Source organism: Barbus barbus (assembly GCF_936440315.1).
Source record: "Barbus barbus genome assembly, chromosome: 3".
Classification (NCBI taxonomy): Eukaryota; Metazoa; Chordata; class Actinopteri; order Cypriniformes; family Cyprinidae; genus Barbus; species Barbus barbus.
In genome coordinates, this window is record NC_136731.1 from 29,542,476 (window position 1) to 29,562,981 (window position 20,506).

At 47.7% G+C, this 20,506-nt stretch overlaps 1 pseudogene across 1 annotated transcript in view; it reads left to right on the forward strand.

Moving 5' to 3' along the window:
• LOC306858670 (small ribosomal subunit protein uS7m-like) overlaps nucleotides 1-20,506 on the forward strand; it is a 22,548-nt pseudogene continuing 2,042 nt past the window's right edge. Inside the window, exon 1 of the transcript in view lies at nucleotides 1-113. The product of the transcript in view is annotated as a small ribosomal subunit protein uS7m-like (transcript). The remainder of the gene's footprint in view (nucleotides 114-20,506) is intronic.

A 20,506-nucleotide genomic window follows, 5' to 3' on the forward strand; every position in this document is an offset into this window, starting at 1 on the left:
ATGGGGTTTATTAAGTATTTCATCGCCGACAACACCAGCAAAATTACAGAGGAGAAAAAAGATAAGGTCACCAATAAGCCATTGATTAAGCCTCAAATAACCTTTGCAATAAGGTCATCTTTACAGTGTAATAGGTTTAATTATTCAGGCACGGGCTTGAAGTTATGCTTTACTACCCATCATCCCACAGAAGGGCTTTTTGTGCCACCAATAACTCTGGGTGAACTTTTTCATTTTTTACCCTGAATAGCAAAGCAGTGCTGGAATTGAGATTGTTTAGCAACCATCTATAAACTAAACAATGCTTACTTCATTAAATATTCATCTGATTTGTACAATCTCTGAAAATGTCCTTCTGCGTTTGGTTTTATTAGTTTTAGTTGCATTAGTTTTGTTTTGTTTTTTGTTCTAATTTGTCAAGTCTTTAATGAGGTAGTTTGTATCTTCAAAATGGACAGTGCATTCACAAACAAATTCAGCATGTTTTGTCTCAAGCAAACAAAGAAACTGACACCTCAGAGGTTTTGCTCCATCACAGAGTAAATGTCCATCACAGCTTTAACCCGAGTTGAAAAAAGCTCTCTGATGGCAGCATATTCTCAAAATACTATGACAGAGCTGAGTAGAGGTGAGAAGAGTGTCCTCAGGTGTCTGACAGCAGAGCTGAAGAGAGAGTGGATTGGGGTGACATGTAGGACAGGATGATGGCACTTATCCAGGCAGGCATGACTCACGAGAGCAGAGCAGCAAAATCACGGGCCCAACATCACACCCTATTAATAAGGGACTAATTTAAAGTCTAGGAAAGGATGCTAATAATAATTATTATTTTTATTTTAATTACTTTAAAACATTTTACATAACCTAATATTTATTAGTGTATTTTATAGTAATAGTATTATATTACTATAAGTATACAGATTCTTTACTTATTATTATTAGTAGTAGTAGTAGTAATAGTAGTAGTTGTATAAGTAACATAAACACACATTCATTATTATATTATATAATTTTATATGCACCATGTTACATATTACTGTACTGTAATTACACAAATACAATTCAATACGAATAGTAATAATAATTATTATTATTATTAACAAAATAGCAATAACAATAATGGAACAGTTTATACATACTGTCACGAATCTGGACCATGCACTTCAGTTTACTCACCACCAGAGGTCACCCGCTCACCACATGGACTTTTACACTACACAGCACACTAGACTCAATTTCCCACAATCCATTGCACTGACGACTTGCACAGCTGTTCACTATTTCGCCCACACCTGATCACCATTTCACAATCACCATCACTCTATTTAAGCCTGGGACTTGCTCTTGCTCACCGCCGAGTATTGTTAGCGTTTATCACTAACGCAGCGATAGCAACTTTACAGAGCCATTGTTTTAGTCTTGCCTTGTTTTCCTGCCGTGTCTGACCCTGCCCGTGTTTACTGGATTTACCCCTTTGCCTTGCCGTTTGGACTGTGTTTGCTCCCCGTTTGGATTATTGCTGTCGACTCTGGATTATCTCTCTGCCTTGCCCCTTTGGATACTGTTCGCTGATCGTTGACCCACGGATTGCTCTGTCTTGCCCTTGCCATACCTGTTTGCCTCTGTCTGACCCTGCCTGTTTCTGACCATGTTCTATAATAAAGCCTTGCATATGGATCCGCACGTCTCACGTCTCGTCAGCCCCGTTACAGAATACTCGGCCACAAGAGGATCCAGCAGCTTTCCAGAGGATCAGGAGGAAGGTATGGACACAGCTTATAGTTTGCTGCGGTTCAAGCAGGGTACCCGATCGCTGGAAGAGTGCATTGAGGAGTTTTTAAGCGTAGCCAATGACTCAGATCTGCCGGACTGTTTTTTAATTCATCTTTTTGGGGATGGCCTTAATAAACCTCTCAGAGGTAAACTCTTTAGAGAGGGTCTGCGTTCGTCACTTGCTGAGTTCATGGACTATGCCTTGATGTTGGTGGGTTCTTCATTCACTGTGGGTGTCGCGGAGGGAGACACCGCACCCAATTGGTCCATGAGAACTGCGCAAAAATCAAGTCAAGCTCCAGATGATCGTCACGAGTCAAGCCAAGCCACAGTTGATCGTCACGAGTCAAGCCAAGCCACAGTTGATCGTCACGAGTCAAGCCAAGCCACAGTTGATCGTCACGAGTCAAGCCAAGCCACAGTTGATCGTCACGAGTCAAGCCAAGCCACAGTTGATCGTCATGTCGTCGCTGTCAAGCCAGAGTCTGCTCACGTCATGCCTGCCAAGCCAGAGTCTGCTCACGTCATGCCTGCCAAGCCAGAGTCTGTTCACGCCTCAGCTCCTCAGCCAGAGTCTGTTCACGCCTCAGCTCCTCATCCAGAGTCTGTTCACGCCTCAGCTCCTCATCCAGAGTCTGTTCACGCCTCAGCTCCTCATCCAGAGTCTCTTCACGCCTCAGCTCCTCATCCAGAGTCTCTTCACGCCTCAGCTCCTCATCCAGAGTCTCTTCACGCCTCAGCTCCTCATCCAGAGTCTCTTCACGCCTCAGCTCCTCAGCCAGAGTCTCTTCACGCCTCAGCTCCTCAGCCAGAGTCTCTTCACGCCTCAGCTCCTCAGCCAGAGTCTCTTCACGCCTCAGCTCCTCAGCCAGAGTCTCTTCACGCCTCCGTCGAACTGCCCGAGGCTGTTACCACAGATTCAAGGTCAGTCCTTCGAGTTCTGATATCCAGTGTGATGGACCCACCACTGATGTCGGTGCGAGTAGCTGGCATTCCCAGGGCCTCAACCTTGGCTGTTACAGAGACCGTTCCCCTGACCTCAGTGCTTCCCGTTATGGCGGTTGCCATTTTGAGTGTGTGGGCTGCACACTGTGCTCCTGAGGCCTCTTCAGTCCACGACTCTGCCCCAGAATCTCCAGAGGAGGCGGCATCCACTGCAGAACCACCAGAGGTGGCAGCTTCCGCTGCAGAACCTCCCGAGGTGGTGGCGCCCATTCCTGAACTCACTGTCTACCCTGTTACGGCCACGGAGGCCGTTCCCGAACTCCCTGTTTACCATGTCACGGCCAGGAGTGCCGATCCCGAGAATCCAGTTCTCAAACTACGGCCAGGAGTGCCGATCCCGAATCCCGAGAATCCAGTTCTCAAACTACGGCCAGGAGTGCCGATCCCGAATCCCGAGAATCCAGTTCTCAAACTACGGCCAGGAGTGCCGATCCCGAATCCCGAGAATCCAGTTCTCAAGTCACGGCCAGGAGTGCCGTTCCCGAGCCTCAAGTGTCCGTGCTGCAAGAGCGCCCTCAAGTGTCCGCGCTGCAAGAGCGCCCTCAAGTGTCCGCGCTGCAAGAGCGCCCTCAAGTGCCCGCTCCTCCGGAGCGCCCTCAAGTGCCCCAAGGAGGCCGCCTGTGAACTTACGCCCTGTCCTGTCACGGCCAAGGAGGCCACCTGTGAACTCACGCCCTGTCCTGTCACGGCCAAGGAGGCCGTCTGTGAACTCCCGTCCTGCCCTGCAACGAAGACTCTCCCAGTGTTGTCTGTCCTTGTTCTCCCCAGATCCCAGTCTCTGTCATGGGTTCCTGCCCTGTCTGCCTCCCTGTGGTGGTCTTCTGCTCCGGTCTGGTGGTCCCGTCTGCTCCGCCCTGGTGGGCTCTGGTCCCGTCTGCTCCGCCCTGGTGGGCTCTGGTCCCGTCTGCTCCGCCCTGGTGGGCTCCGGTCCCGTCTACTTCGCCCTGGTGGGCTCCCGTGCCGTCTGCTCCGCCCTGGTGGGCCTCTGCTCTGTCGGTCCTGACCTGGCCTCTGGCTCCGCCCTGGTTTCCTGCTCTGCCGGTTCTGCCTCTGTTCCCGGTCTTCCCGCTTCCTCAAGGACCTGGCCCTCCGTTCCCTCCCCCTGTTCCGCCTCCGCTCCACCGCCCTCCTGGACTATATAGGAGCGTCTGGAAGCCGCTCCTTGGGGGGGGGGGCTATGTCACGAATCTGGACCATGCACTTCAGTTTACTCACCACCAGAGGTCACCCGCTCACCACATGGACTTTTACAATACACAGCACACTAGACTCAATTTCCCACAATCCATTGCACTGACGACTTGCACAGCTGTTCACTATTTCGCCCACACCTGATCACCATTACACAATCACCATCACTCTATTTAAGCCTGGGACTTGCTCTTGCTCACCGCCGAGTATTGTTAGCGTTTATCACTAACGCAGCGATAGCAACTTTACAGAGCCATTGTTTTAGTCTTGCCTTGTTTTCCTGCCGTGTCTGACCCTGCCCGTGTTTACTGGATTTACCCCTTTGCCTTGCCGTTTGGACTGTGTTTGCTCCCCGTTTGGATTATTGCTGTCGACTCTGGATTATCTCTCTGCCTTGCCCCTTTGGATACTGTTCGCTGATCGTTGACCCACGCTTGCTCCACGGATTGCTCTGTCTTGCCCTTGCCATACCTGTTTGCCTCTGTCTGACCCTGCCTGTTTCTGACCATGTTCCATAATAAAGCCTTGCATATGGATCCGCACGTCTCACGTCTCGTCAGCCCCGTTACACATACAGTACTTCAGTACTTACAGTTAGTAGAATACTGTCATTTATAATCAGTATTACTATAGTACTAAATGGTGTGTATATATATATAAAATGCATAGATTTATATATACTACAACTAATAGTTACAATAATATGAATAATAATGACTGCAATAATACCAGTATTAATTAATATTATATTTATGATTAAATACTTAAATGAAATTAAATATAAATTGTTCTTTATAATTTTGGTAACACTTTATTTTAAGGTGTCATAATACAAAGTAATTACCTAATTAAGTACTTAGTAGTAGCCGTTGTACTTACATTAAATAATATGTACTTACCATGTAACTAAGTTATAGAACAGCCTGTACTTACAGTTTGTAATAATGTACATGTAATAGGCAGCTACTGTTACACATATGTAACAGACCGAGTCTGTTACACAGCTACTTGTACACTTAAGTACAATCTTGATACACTTTAATTTTAAGTAGTTTATGCCTGTGTAATACTCTGTAATTAGAAATGTATTACATGTATTTAAGCTGTGCTCTGGTGGGTTAAATCAAACTAAGGTGCAGCTGGATAAGGTGTACAGTATAGATACACATGAAGTACACTTAAGTACAATCTTGATACACTTTATTTTAAGTAGCTTATGCCTGTGTAATATTCTGTAATTTTAATGTAATTAGAAAGGTATTACATGTATTCAAGCTGTGCTCTGGTGGGTTAAATCAAACTAAGGTGCAGCTGAATAAGGTGTATAGTTTAAGTGTACATGATGTACACTTAAGTACAATCTTGACTACAGTTTATTTTAAGTAGCTTATGTCTGTGTACTTACATTTATAATTATGTTGTATAAATTCTGCAACACATATGTAACAATCTTTTGGTTGCATAAGTAGCTGTGTAACAGACTCAGTCTGCTACAGTATGTGTAACAGTAGCTGCCTATTACATCTACATAATTACAAACTGTAAGTACAGGCTGTTCCATAACTTACATGGTCAGTACATTTTGTTTCATATAAGTACAACAGCTACTACTAAGTACTTAATTAGGTGATTACTCTGTATTATGGACACCTTAAAATAAAGTGTTGCCATAATCTTCTTTCACAGTGTCTACAACATGTGCTACTACTGCTAATATTGTATTTATTATCATATATTAGCATTGTTCTTGTCTGTATTTGATATTATTATTATTATTATTATTATTGACATTCTCAAAAACACTTCTTAAAACCCTGTAGTGTTATAGTATTTGAAAAAGCGAGGCTAGATGAGGACAGCCCCTCAGAGGAACTGCATTATTCAAAAGAAAAGTAAACTTATGACTGATGATCACTGGGACTAAAAACACGCCCAGGCCTTGAGCACTAGGTGCAGATGAAGTTAACTAGCTGTTATTTGATAGAGGCCGCTGGGATTTGTTCCTGCATGTAAGGTGGTCGAGTGCGTTATGCTCTCAGGGTTGTAGCTGTTGAGTCTCATGTCCTTGACTATTATTAATTGTGTAAATGTGTTTACAGAATGTTCTTGTCTTTGTGAATGAAATATGACCATAGTGTTCAAGGCCAACTTTTATGAAACTTGGGAATGAGTGTCATTTGTGAGAATAAGGAGCAATTTGCTCCTTATTCTCACAAATGACACTCATTGCCAAGTTTCATAAAAATGTGCTCCTTATTCTCACAAATGACACTCATTTGTGAGAATAAGGAGCAATTTGCTCCTTATTCTCACAAATGACACTCATTGCCAAGTTTCATAAAAGTTCCGTGGAGCAAGTAGGACATGAGACTCAACAGCTACAACCCTGAGAGCATAACGCACTCGACCACCTTACATGCAGGAACAAATCCCAGCGGCCTCTATCAATTAACAGCTAGTTAACTTCATCTGCACCTAGTGCTCAAGGCCTGGGCGTGTTTTTAGTCCCAGTGATCATCAGTCATAAGTTTACTTTTCTTTTGAATTTCACATCCCATAAAACATGCATGCATTTCATCATGCTGGATGTATTTGGGGTTGTTTTAATGAGACAGTGACACCAGCACTACATTTCAAAGCACTGATACTGTCACCGTTTGTCAGCGCCCTCAAACATTCCCCATCTGTCTCAATGCTGGCAGACCTTACCATTTATTTTTCCACCACTTTTTTTCCCTCTCATTCTCTACTCCACTGAATGCACTATTTCATCTGAGATAGGATGTCTATTTGTTTTGCTCCCATTTTCTCCTCCGAGAAAATTTACTTTCTCAAGTCGTATATCTCCCTGATCCTGCTTGCAAACAATATTTCTCAGGTTTTATTGCCCCAGTCTTTTCAGCAGAATCAAACCTGACAAGCTTGTTACACTTGCAGCTTCAACAGCATCTACCATAGAGATAAATTATAATCTCTAAAAGAAGTTTCTCACTGTATGTGTGTTTTTTTTGTTTGTTTTTTTTTTCTTCTTCTTCTTCTTCGTTTTGACAACCAGTTGAAGTATTGCAGGTGCTAGGTTTGTTTATCTGAAGATGAATTATTAAAACATGCATTTTCAGGAGGAAGAATAAAAAATCACTAATCTAGGGACAACAGGCGTAAGCGAGCGCTGGAGTAATTCCTCATGGCTGTTCTTCTGTCACACTTCACCGACAGCAGCCTAATGGTTAATCATCTAGGGCTCTGAAACAAAAAGTTATTTTAGTTTTAAGCGGGGGCGACCCAGATACCGCCTTAAAATCACAACTCTGCTTTATCACCGCTGGGTCTTTGAGCGAGGTGCTTAACCCCATTTAACACCTCAGCAATTGTCGCTGCAATTAGTGTCCCTGAAAACAACACTGATGGTAAGAAAATAAGATAAATTCAAAGTTAACACACTTTACCTCAAACTAAAGGAATTCTATTAGATTTGTTTCACTTCAGTAAGCATAACAAGCCCTTTTCACTCAGGCTGTTTTATAGCTGCTGTTTCACATGATTAGTTGCTGGCTCTCGTGTGAATTTGTGCAGATCCGTAGCTTAAATTCACAGGGTCAAGTCAAAATTCAGCCCATCATAGGACAACTGGTCATTGCCCACAGACAGTGGTTATGGATTCATATACTACTTCTTCTGCTCACCAAGGCTACATTTATTTGATTAAAAATACAGTAAAAACTGTAATATTGTGAAATATTGTTACAATTTAAAAGAAGTATTTTCTATTCGAATATGTTTTAAAATGTGATTTATTTTTCTGATTGTAAATCTGAATTTTAAGCATCATTACTCCAGTCGTCAGTGTTACATCCTTCAGGAATCATTGTAATATGCTGATTTGCTGCTCAAGAAATTTTCTTACTGCTATCAGTGTCAATACCAATATTTTTGTGGAAACCGTTAAACATCTTTTTCAGGATTCTTGGAATAGAAAGTTCAAAAGAACAGAATTTATTTGAAATAGGTGAAGTCTTTAATAAAATAAAATGTATTTACTGTAACTTTAGTAATTCAATGCTGAACAAAAGTATTGATTATTTTAAAAACAAAAATCTTCCTGACCACTAAGTGTAGTGTAGTGTTAGGCCCACAAATCTTCGTCTATATATGACATATATAAGGACTTTTGTTAGTTTTGTCCTTAGTTTAAATGGGGAAGTCATTTTAAATTCAGAATAGTCTTTCAGTTCAGCATTTTATCATATTCACATTAACACAAACTTAAAAAAAGAAAGAAATCTTCAAAAAAGTACTGGGGTGACTTTGGTCTCGTATAAAACCAAGAATTTTCTTTGGTTTTATAGCCTGCTTCAGTTATGAATGTGTTATGGAGACTGGCAAATTATGTTTTTCATCTCTTCAAGGTTGATCAGGAAATCTGTTTGTCAGGCATGAGGAAAGCTTTAGCTGTGTTTTGGTCAACACATTCCCTGATGACATTTAGACTGCATATCAGATTTTAAAATTTTACACATATTATGATAAGAATGCATGACTTCAAACGCTCTCGCTCTGAAAACTAGATAATATCTCTAGGTCAAACTGATTTACAATTGTTTGAAGCAGCATGTTTTCTTGTTTTTGCATTGTATGACATTTTCAGTGGGACAGCTTCAGTTACTGCGTAAATAACCAGTTGTACAGTTTAAAAATCAAATGCCTGAAAACGAACATATCATCATATCTCACTTATAGCCTATTGTGAAGTCACGTTCACATTCAGTTCATGTTTTATGTTCGGATCTTTAATAAATCATCCTTAACCCAACTTCTTCAGCCCAGCGGTTGGGTCATATTTCTGCTCTCACTTGACGAATGTTCAAGGTCAGACCCTCTGGTCTGTTTGGCATGATGGACGCACACACCCTTCTGCATGTCAATTAACAATGCGACATTTCGCTCCACCATGGGATGTCATTATGGATGCTTGCAGGATGTGGCATGAATTCTGAGGCCTGGACTTTAACCGTTTCACTGTAAGAACTCACGGATGGCATGAACGCTTCAGCTATAAACGGCGACGTTCCCATGTCATCATAGGAGGGGCACTAAATTAGATGCAGATATTCAGCATTCAGCATCCAACCATTGAGAAGGATTTCATTACACACCAAATAAAGCTCCCCAAACCTCCCCCATATCTGACACCGTCAGACAGCATATGCTTTCCCATCAATAAACATTTCAAAATTAAGATGAGTTTTTGCACGTGTGTGTGTGTGTGCACTTGTGTAGCTACTTACTGCTCAGTTAGATACATTTTGCCATAAGAAACAAGGGTCATTGTCAGTATTATCAGGAGGACATTGCCTAGAAATTCACTTCATGGATCATTTCATCTTAGATTATTGTATAAAGTAGAATAAATGTGTGAATGCCAGCATGGTGGCACGCATTATAAGGAGAATATGATAATCTGTGACTCTCTTTATTCAGTGAAGACATTAATTTGACAGATTCATTTAAATAATATGCCACTGATGCTTTGTTTTGAGCAAGACATGACCAACAAGTGAAATTTAGAGTTTGTAATTCTCTCGGTATTTGCTGAAAATTTGTCCTCCACACTCTCCTCTTGATTCCCCCCAGTTTCTTCAAAAGCATGTAAGTACAACATGTAAGGTTTCTTCAAAAGGCATTTTTCCTTGAGAAATCATTTCGCTCTGGTTTAAAGGATCAAAACAGAATGTCTAATTTTGTAACTTCCAAAAAAAGTAGCTCATGAGACAAAACACAAATACTATACTGCCCTCTGCTGCTGCTGGCATGATAAATGCACAAGAGCTACATTAATAGCGCAGTCATTCTTATGGTAAAGACTTTTGCGTGTTATAATATCTGTAAGCACTGATTATTCAGATTATTGTTAAACATTTTTGTTTGCCTCAATAGTAAGTAAATTTATAACTGATATCAATGTTGAATAGTAGGCTAATTATATTTGTATTATCCAAGCATGTTCGTCAATTCAATGATGTAATTTCAAACAGTTGTTTTCATATTGTGAAATATAACTATTTAAAATAACATTTTTCTATTTGAATGTATTTTAAAATGTACTCTATTCCTGTGAATTTTCATCATCATCAGGCTACTCCAGTCTTCAGTCTTGAAAACAGTTGTGCTGCATAATATTTTTGTTTGAAACCATGATGCTTTTTGTCGTAAATGGAATGTTCAAAAGAACAGCATTTATTTGAAACATAAATCTTTTTTCTTTTTTTATCAGTTCATACATTCTGAATAAAAATATTCAATTATTTCTTTCTTTCTTCTTTCTTTCTTTCTTCAAAAAAAAGAAAAAAGAAAAGAAACAAAAGATTCAACCATTTTGACCATCAGAAGACCATCTCAAATGGTTTTCTATTTTTTCCAGTGGTACAAGGTAAATCTAAATGGTCGACTGTGTGCTGCATACAGTCTACATAACTGTCTCTGACTGAACACAAACTGCCACCCGGAAAAGAAAGCCTTAGAGCAGGTGTTGAAAATGACGGGGTCAGTCTTCCCACCACCATACTTCAACACCAAATGGTGCCTAAGTAAGCCAGTATCATTTTGAAGAACAGCACTCACTCATTCTTCAGTCAATTTCCACTTTATTATCTGTTAATCATGTTTTATGTACAACTTTGAAAACTAATTTTTATAGAGGAATCATGATTGGGGATTGGCTAGAATCACACATGAACATTGGCGAACTGACCGCCAGGCCACAGCTGCAACACAAACTCAGACTGTTTTGTGGCTGCATTCATAGATTGTAATCTAAATGAATAATCAGTGGACGGTGCCCCAAAGTCTCTCAGGCAGCTGGGGCTCCATCCTGTCCATCATCTCACTGCATGTGAAGCAGAACGTAAAGACACACGTCACTACAATGAGTCACATCTCATGCAAGCACTTTCAGAGATACGGCTGGCATCCAGCCTGCCTCCCCCCTTTCCCAAACCACACACTATTCTAGGCCATGATTAAGCCTCACACCTCCATCAGCGGGGAAGTGTGGGCAATGTGGGACATGATCATCCTGAACCAACTATATATGTGGGAGTAGAAATGAGAAATATGAGGAGCCGGGCTGGACAAAAGCGAAGCGAACACGGAGAGAGTGCGCGAGAGAGAGCGACACTGCGCGAGAGAGACAGAGTGTGTCCGAAAGAGAGCGAGTGTGTCCGAGAGAGAGCGACACTGCGTGAGAGAGACAGAGTGTGTCCGAGAGAGAGCGACACCGCGCGAGAGAGACCGAGTGTGTCTAAGAGAGAGCGAGTGTGTCTGAGAGAGAACGACACTGCGCGAGAGAGACCGAGTGTGTCCGAGAGAGAACGACACTGCGCGAGAGAGACCGAGTGGGTCCGAGAGAGAACGAGTGTGTCCGAAAAAGAGCGACACTGCGCGAGAGCGTCTGAGTGTGTCTGAGAGAGAGCAACACCGCGCGAGAGAGACCGAGTGTGTCCGAGAGAGAGCGACACCGCGCAAGAGAGACCGAGTGTGTTCGAGAGAGAGCAAGTGTGTCCGAGAGAGAGCGACACCACGCGAGAGAGACCGAGTGTGTCCGAGAGAGAGCAACACCGCGCGAGAGAGACCGAGTGTGTCCAAGAGAGAGTGAGTGTGTCTGAGAGAGAGCGGCACTGCACGAGAGAGACCGAGTGTGTCCGAGAGAGAACGAGTGTGTCCGAGAAAGAGCGACACTGCGCCCGAGAAAGAGCGACACTGCGCGAGAGCGTCTGAGTGTGTCCGAAAGAGAGCAACACCGCGCGAGAGAGACTGAGTGTGTTCGAGAGAGAGCGACACCGCGCGAGAGAGACCGAGTGCGTCCGAGAGAGAGCGACACTGCGCGAGAGAGACCAAGTGTGTCCGAGAGAGAACGACACTGCGCGAGAGAGACCGAGTGTGTCCGAGAGAGAACGAGTGTGTCCGAAAAAGAGCGACACTGCGCGAGAGCGTCTGAGTGTGTCCGAGAGAGAGCAACACCGCGCGAGAGAGACCGAGTGTGTCCGAGAGAGAGCGGCACCGCGCAAGAGAGACCGAGTGTGTTCGAGAGAGAGCAAGTGTGTCCGAAAGAGAGCGAGTGTGTCCGAGAGAGAGCGACACCACGCGAGAGAGACCGAGTGTGTCCGAGAGAGAGCAACACCGTGCGAGAGAGACCGAGTGTGTCCGAGAGAAAACGAGTGTGTCCGAGAAAGAGCGAGACTGCGCCCGAGAAAGAGCGACACTGCGCGAGAGCGTCTGAGTGTGTCCGAAAGAGAGCGAGTGTGTTCGAGAGAGAGCGACACCGCGCGAGAGAGACCGAGTGCGTCCGAGAGAGAGCGATACCACGCGAGAGAGACCGAGTGTGTCCGAGAGAGAGCGACACTGCGCAAGAGAGACCGAGTGTGTTCGAGAGAGAGTGACACCGCGCGAGAGAGACCGAGTGCGTCCGAGAGAGAGTGACACCACGCGAGAGAGACCGAGTGTGTCCGAGAGAGAGCGACACCGCGCAAGAGAGACCGAGTGTGCCCGAGAGAGAGTGACACCGAGCGTGCCTGAGAGAGAGCGACACTGCGCAAGAGAGACCGAGTGTGTTCGAGAGAGAGTGACACCGCGCGAGAGAGACCGAGTGCGTCCGAGAGGGAGTGACACCACGCGAGAGAGACCGAGTGCGTCTGAGAGGGAGTGACACCACGCGAGAGAGACCGAGTGTGTCCGAGAGAGAGCGACACCGCGCAAGAGAGACCGAGTGTGCCCGAGAGAGAGCGACACCGCGCAAGAGAGACCGAGTGTGCCCGAGAGAGAGCGACACCGCGCAAGAGAGACCGAGTGTGTTCGAGAGAGAGCGACACCGCGTGAGAGAGACCGAGTGTGTTCGAGAGAGAGCGACACCGCGTGAGAGAGACCGAGTGTGCCCGAGAGAGAGCGACACCGCACAAGAGAGACCGAGTGTGTTCGAGAGAGAGCGACACCGCGTGAGAGAGACTGAGTGTGTTCGAGAGAGAGCGACACCGCGTGAGAGAGACCGAGTGCGTCCGAGAGAGAGCGACACCGCACAAGAGAGACTGAGTGTGTTCGAGAGAGACCGAGTGCGTCCGAGAGAGAGTGACACCACGCGAGAGAGACCGAGTGTGTCCGAGAGAGAGTGACACCGCGCGAGAGAGACCGAGTGTGTCTAAGAGAAATCGACGCCACGCAAGAGAGACCGAGTGTGTTCGAGAGAGAGTGACACCGCGCGAGAGAGACCGAGTGCGTCCGAGAGAGAGTGACACCACGCGAGAGAGACCGAGTGTGTCCGAGAGAGAGCGACACCGCGCAAGAGAGACCGAGTGTGCCCGAGAGAGAGCGACACCGAGCGTGCCCGAGAGAGAGCGACACTGCGCAAGAGAGACCGAGTGTGTTCGAGAGAGAGTGACACCGCGTGAGAGAGACCGAGTGCGTCCGAGAGGGAGTGACACCACGCGAGAGAGACCGAGTGTGCCCGAGAGAGAGCGACACCGCGCAAGAGAGACCGAGTGTGCCCGAGAGAGAGCGACACCTCGCGAGAGAGACCGAGTGTGTTCGAGAGAGAGCGACACCGCGTGAGAGAGACTGAGTGTGTTCGAGAGAGAGCGACACCGCGTGAGAGAGACCGAGTGCGTCCGAGAGAGAGCGACACCGCACAAGAGAGACCGAGTGTGTTCGAGAGAGACCGAGTGCGTCCGAGAGAGAGTAATCTTTGTTTCTAGTACGAATTGCATTTTTGTGATCCCATAATCTATCTTGTAGTCTACGTTTAGTCTGACCAACATAGAAACAGTTACAGGGGCAATGAAGCCTATAATTCCCTTCCAGGAACTTCGAGCTGCGTCGAAACGCATATGGGAACGCCTTCAGCGTGACCAGGCTCTGAATATGATGTGTAATCAGTCAAACAAGGGCGAGGCGTCACGGGCAGGGTGACGTCACGATCAGGAAGCATATAAGCACGTGCGGCGGAGCCGGCTTCAGCTTTTTGTCATTCAGCGAAGCGCTCTGTGTGTGTCAGTCTTATTTACTGTTGTTTGTCCTAGTTTTAAGTGGAAAGCATTCAGTATCATGCCAAAGCCAAGGGCAAGCTCAGGGGTGAAGCTTTCAGACCACGTTTTGAGTCGTGGTCTGCCTGGGTGCGGAGCACGCAGAATCAGTCTCCACACCCGGAGGGCTCTCTTCGAGAAGGGAGCCTTCGCGAGCTCGCCACGCGGTGCCGGTCCCGCTGCTGCCGAGGCAGAGCGGCGGCTGCACTCGTGGGGCTCGCAGGCTGATCTGGCGCCCCGTCTCTTGGTGTGGAAGCTGTCTCTTCCCCCGAGACGATGGCTCAATGCTTCGTCTCTCTTCCTCTGAGGAGGTTGATGTGACGAGCGTTCACGAGGTTTCGCCGCCTCTGTCACCCCAATATGAATATAACTATGAGCTTTGTAAGCTGCAGTGTTTGCACAAGCATAAAATGAATAAAGCCGGTCCCGCTTCTGCCTTTAAATCAGAGAGAAAAAAAGGCAGAGCGGCGGCTGTGCTTGCGGAGCTTGCAGAGAGGAAAAAAAAAAGAGAAAAAGGCTGATCTGGCTGGCGAGAGTCAGACGGGCATGTCCCTATCTCCTCCCGCGCCTGATCTGGTGCCCCGTCTCTCGGTTCGGAAGCGGTCTCTTCCCCCCGAGACGAGGGCTCAACGCTTCATCTCTCTTCCTCCGAGGAGGTTGATGTGACGAGCGTTGACGAGGTTTCGCCACCTCTCTCGCCCCAGAGAGCTACTTCTACACAGGAGCCTTCCGTTTTCCCCCGATCTCCTTTCCGAGGTGTCGAGATCACGGGTGAAATCACGGGTGAAATCTTTTCGTCCCGGCCATTCGTTCCCGCGGGAACGAATGGCCGAGACGAAAAGATTTCACCCGTGATCTCGACACCTCGGTGAGGAGATCGGGGAAAACGGAAGGCTCCTGTGTAGAAGTAGCAGCCTCCTCCGCATACCAGCTCCTCGCGCAAAAGGTCCTGACGGGCGAGCCCCAGGACCGCGGAGGGCGACCCCTACTGGGGTGGAGTGGCTTGCACCGCGGCACTCGGTGACCACTTCACCTCGGTACCCTCCAGGGACTTGTCTGCTGACCCTGCCGCTGTTCCAGGGCACAGCCGGTCCCGGCGAGTATATTTCTCAGGTTTGTCCGCCCGGCAGCGCGGAGCCGAGAAACTCGCCTCAGCCGCCAGATTACGCGTCTCATTCCGGTGCGCCGCATCGAGACAGCGGTCTGGCCGCTTCTCTGAACCCAGAGGTCAGTCTCGAGAGACTGATTCCCTTAGAAGATCATTGGGCAGCAAGCTGCCGAATGTGTCTCTTTGGGTCCTGCCTTGCAGGGTCTGGTTCGTTCAGAGGTCCTGACGGGTGAGCCCCAGGACTACGGAGGACAACCCCTACTGGGGTGGAGCGGCTTACACCGCGGCACACGGTGACCGTCTCCCCTCGGTGCCCTCCGGGGATTTGTCTGTCAACCCTGCAGTTCCAGGTCACAGCAGGTCCCAGCGAGTATTACTCTCAGGTTCTTCCGCCTGTGATTTCAGCGGACCTGAGAAACTCGCCTCGGCCGCCAGATTACTCCTGCCGGTGCGCTGCAGCGAGGCAGCGGTCTGGCCGCTTCTCTAACACCAGAGGTCAGGCTCGAGAGACTGATTCCCTTAGTAGATCGTTTGGCAGCCTGGCAGCAACTGCCGAATGTGTCTCTTTGGGTCCTGCGGACGGTAGAGGCTGGCTATTCCATCCAGTTCGATGGGCCACCTCCGCTGTTCAACGGGGTCTGTGTGACTACGGTCCGCCCCGAGCAGGCTCTGGTCTTGGAACAGGAAGTCGATACTTTGCTGAGGAAGGAAGCCATCGAGTTGGTTCCTCCTCACGAAGTCCACGCCGGCTGCTACAGCCTGTACTTCATTGTTCCAAAGAAGGATGGGGGGCTGAGGCCCATACTGGATTTGAGTCTTCTGAACCGCTCAGCCAGAAAGCTGAAGTTCAAGATGCTCACTGTCAAAAGATGTCTATTTCCATGTACCCATCCTTCCCTCTCACAGGGAGTTCCTGAGGTTCGCTTTCGGGGGCAAAGCGTATCAGTATCGGGTTCTTCCCCTCGGCCTAGCACTCTCACCCCGCACTTTCACCAAGTGTGTGGATGCGGCACTGGTCCCGTTGCGACTGCAGGGCATCCGCATACTCAATTATATCGACAATTGTTCGATCCTCGCTCAATTAGAGCGGGCGGCGATTCGGCATTCTCGATTTGGGGGGTTAAGACTAAACGCCAAGGAAAGTGTGCTTTCTCCAGCTCAGAGAACCACTTATCCAGGTGTAGTGTGGGATTCGACCACGATGCAGGCTCGTTTGACCCCTGCTCGGATCGAGTCGATCCTCACGGCAGTCGAGAGAGTGTGAGAAGGCCAGCCATTCACTGTCAAGCAGTTTCAGAGACTGCTTGGGCTCATGGCAGCTGCGTCCAGCGTGATTCCTTCTGGCCTGCTGTACATGAGGCCCCTACAGTGGTGGCTCAAGACCAAGGGGGTCTCCCTGAGGGGAGACTCGCTCCGCGCTGTCAAAGTGTCACGCCGCTGTCCGTGCCTTAGACATGTGGAGGAATCCTTGGTTCTTGTCCCGGGGCCCGGTGCTGGGAGCTCCTTGTCGCCGCGTCTCGCTAGCGACGGACGCTTCCCTCACCGGTTGGGGTGCGGTCATGAGTGGCCACCCTGCCCGCGGTCTGTGGAGTGGTCGCCACCTGACGTGGCATATCAACCAGCTAGAGATCCTAGCTGTGTTCCGTGCGCTCAAGCACTTCCTCCCAGACCTAAGAGATCACCACGTGCTGGTGCGCACCGACAGCACGGCAGTGGTCTCTTACATCACCACCAAGGAGGTCTGCGGTCGCGCCCCTTGTATAAGCTGGCACACCAGATCCTTGTGTGGTCCCAGGGCAAGCTCCTATCACTGAGAGCTGTGCACATTCCTGGGCATCTTTATGTGGGAGCAGGCGTCCTGTCGAGACAGGGGCCGAGGCCCGGGGTATGGATGCTTCACCCCGAGGGGTGAAGCAGATGTGGAAGGTTTTGGCCAGGCACAGGTGGACTTCTTCGCCACTCGAGAGTCAGCGCAATGTCCCCTCTGGTTCCTCCAGCTCCTCCGGGACTGGACGCTATGGTACAGACGTGGCCGAGGCTCCGTCTGTACACCTTCCCCCCGACCGTTCTGCTCCCGGGAGTTCTGGCGAGAGTGCGCCGGGACGAGGTCAGTCTACCGTTGGTAGCGCCGTTCTGGCCGGGCCGAGTATGGTTCTCGGACCTGATATCTCTCCTCGACGGCACTCCGTGGGAAGTGCCCGTCAGGAGGGACCTCCTCTCACAGGCCGGGGGCACCGAGGTGCACCCTCACCCGGAGTTATAGAAGCTGTGGGTGTGGCCCCTGAGGGGGCACAACTCATAGCTTCCGGTCTGTCAACCGAGGTTGTCGAGACCATCCTCCAATCCAGAGCTCCCTCAACAGGGAAACTGTACGCCTTGAAGTGGAGGCTCTTCACTTCTTGGTGCGGGGACCGCCATGCTCGACCCAGTCAACTGCCCCGTTGGTGCAGTACTGAAGTTCCTGCAGGCCCGTTTCTCCGCAGGGGTAACCCATTCCACTGTTAAGGTCTACGTGGCAGCTATTTCGTCATACCACGCCCTTATTGGTGGCCAGTCAGTGGGTAGACACCCTCTAGTTACACGTTTCCTCCGCGGTGTGCTGAGGCTGAGGCCTCCGGTACGATCTCGCGTCCCTACGTGGGATCTGGCTGTGGTTCTGGAGGCTCTGTGCAATGCACCTTTCGAGCCCATTCAGGAGATAACTGAGAGACTCCTCACTATCAAGACCATCTTCCTATTGGCTATCACCTCTCTGAGGAGGGTGAGTGACCTTCAGGCCCTGACAACGGCCTCTATTCACTTTGCGCCCGGTTCGGTGAAAATATTCCTCTACCCCCGCGTGGGGTATGTTCCGAAGGTCCCGTCGGTCGTTCCACAGTCGGTTGTACTGCAGGCCTTCTGTCCTCCTCCCTTCGGGGAGCCAGACCAGGAGAAGCACAACCGTATCCCTGTGGAGAAAGTCGGACCAGCTGCCCGTGTGCTATGGTCCGCCTAGGAGGGGTCTTCCTGCTACGAAGCCCTCTCTTAGTAGGTGGATTGTGGGTGCCATGGCTTTGGCATACGAGGCCTCTGAGCTCCCCCCGCCGGTGGGAGTCAGAGCGCACTCAACCCGAGGTGTGGCGGCCTCCAAGGCCTCCATGCAGGACATCTGCAACGCAGCTGGGTGGTCCACGCCCCTGACTTTCGTTAAGTTCTATGACCTCGACATCCGAGCCACTCCCGGTTCCTCTGTCCTTTCGTCCTGACACCAGGCAGGGACTTGTCAGTCTGGCGGCGTTGGTATCTCGTTCCCATATGCGTTTCGACGCAGCTCGAAGTTCCTGGAAGGGAACGTCTCAGGTTACGTATGTAACCATGGTTCCCTGAAGGGAACGAGACGCTGCATCGCGTTGCCACACTTCCGGCATCCCTGCCAGCGCTTGCTTCATGACTTGAAGCTGAAGCCGGCTCCGCCGCACGTGCTTATATGCTTCCTGGTCGTGACGTCACCCCGCCCGTGACGCCTCGCCCTTGTTTGACTGATTACACATCATATTCAGAGCCTGGTCACACTGAAGGCGTTCCCATATGCGTTTCGACGCAGCGTCTCGTTCCCTTCAGGGAACCATGGTTACATACGTAACCTGAGACGATTACATGCATACTTTTACAATTAATAAAAGATCTGATTAAATATGTTTTCTTTGTGCAAACATCCATAAATGATTTGGTCTGAATTACATTCTCACAATGATTACAATGTCCACACTTAAACATGCCTCGTATTCCTCTGTCCAACCATGTTGTCTGTTTCTCAGCAGGCAAGTAACCTCTCACAACTCTGTCTTTAATTGTAGGAGCCTTTCGATAGCTCACAATTGGAGGCTCCTGAAAAATCTCTCGTAGACTTCGATCACTTTGAATAATCCCCCAATTACCATTTATTATACGCTTGATGTCATATGAGACAGTACTAAAATATATAATAAAATACAGTCGTGTGGAGCTGTTCTTGTTAACTTTCTTTTTGAGTAGATGATCCTGTTGTAGTGATGTCACTTTATCCAAAGCCCGATCGACCACTCTATTTTTGGTAACCTCTCTGTTGAAAACGATGTTTCGTATCCATAGCTAAACGATTAAAGTCAGAGTCTTGATCACATATCCGTCTAAATCTTTGGAATTGACCCAGTGGAATGCTTTCTATCAGATGTTTCGGATGAAAGCTCTCTGCATGCAAGATCGTGTTGCAGTCTGTGTTCTTTCTGAATAGAGAAGTATGCAGACGTCCATCTTGATCTTTGAAAATAGTAATGTCTAAAATTTTTATTTTGTCCTGATTATATTCAAGACTCAACTTAATGCATGCATTTATAGAGTTCAAAAATGTATGAAAACTCAGTAATTCAGTTTCACGTCCTTCAACGATCATACAAATGTCATCAATATACCTGGTCATACTTGTATACTTGGATGAGGTAGAGAGACTCACATCATGGTGCCAGGACAACTGTCTCTCTCTTAATGTGGGGAAAACTAAAGAGCTGATCATGGACTTTAGGAAGAGACAGCAGCAGCCCTACACTCCTCTTATGATCAGTGGGACCCCTGTGGAGAGGGTGAGTAGCTTCAATTACCTCGGTTTAAACATCTCTGAGAACCTGACTTGGACTACACACATCCAAACACAGGTTAAGAAAGCCAGGCAAAGACTGTACCATCTGCGACAGCTGAGGAAATTCAGGGTCTCACCAGCAATCCTGAAAACTTTCTATTCAGGGACCATAGAAAGTGTATTGACTCAGTGCATCTCAGTGTGGTATGGAAACAGTTCCAATCAGGACTGCAAAGCACTACAGAGAGTTGTGCGCTTAGCTGAGCGCATCTCAGGGTCTGCTCTCCCCTCTCTGCAGGACATCTACCTCAAACGCTGCAAAAGTAGAGCTGTTAAAATCATCAAGGACTCTAATCACCCTGGTAACCGTCTATTCACTTTGCTTCCATCTGGTAAGCGCTTCCGTATCCTGATAGCAAAAACTGAGAGACTTAGAAGGAGCTTCTTCCCCCAGGCCATCAGGCTCCTAAACTCTAACTCTGTGTCATAACATCACTTGACTCCATGTAAATATCACTATATCAATAAGTTATTCATATATTTTTTTTAAATACATATTGCTGCTATGTAAATACCCTGTACAACTTTTTGCACATTCTTTTGCACATTCCTTCTTATAGTATTTAAGTCAACAAACATACTGACCTGCACATTTATATTTATATATATTATTTTATTTTAGTCTTTTATTTTTTCTACTGTTCTTTTTCTTAATATTTATGTACATTCGGTGTTTTGTATTCTATATAATTGCACTGTCCTTGGAGC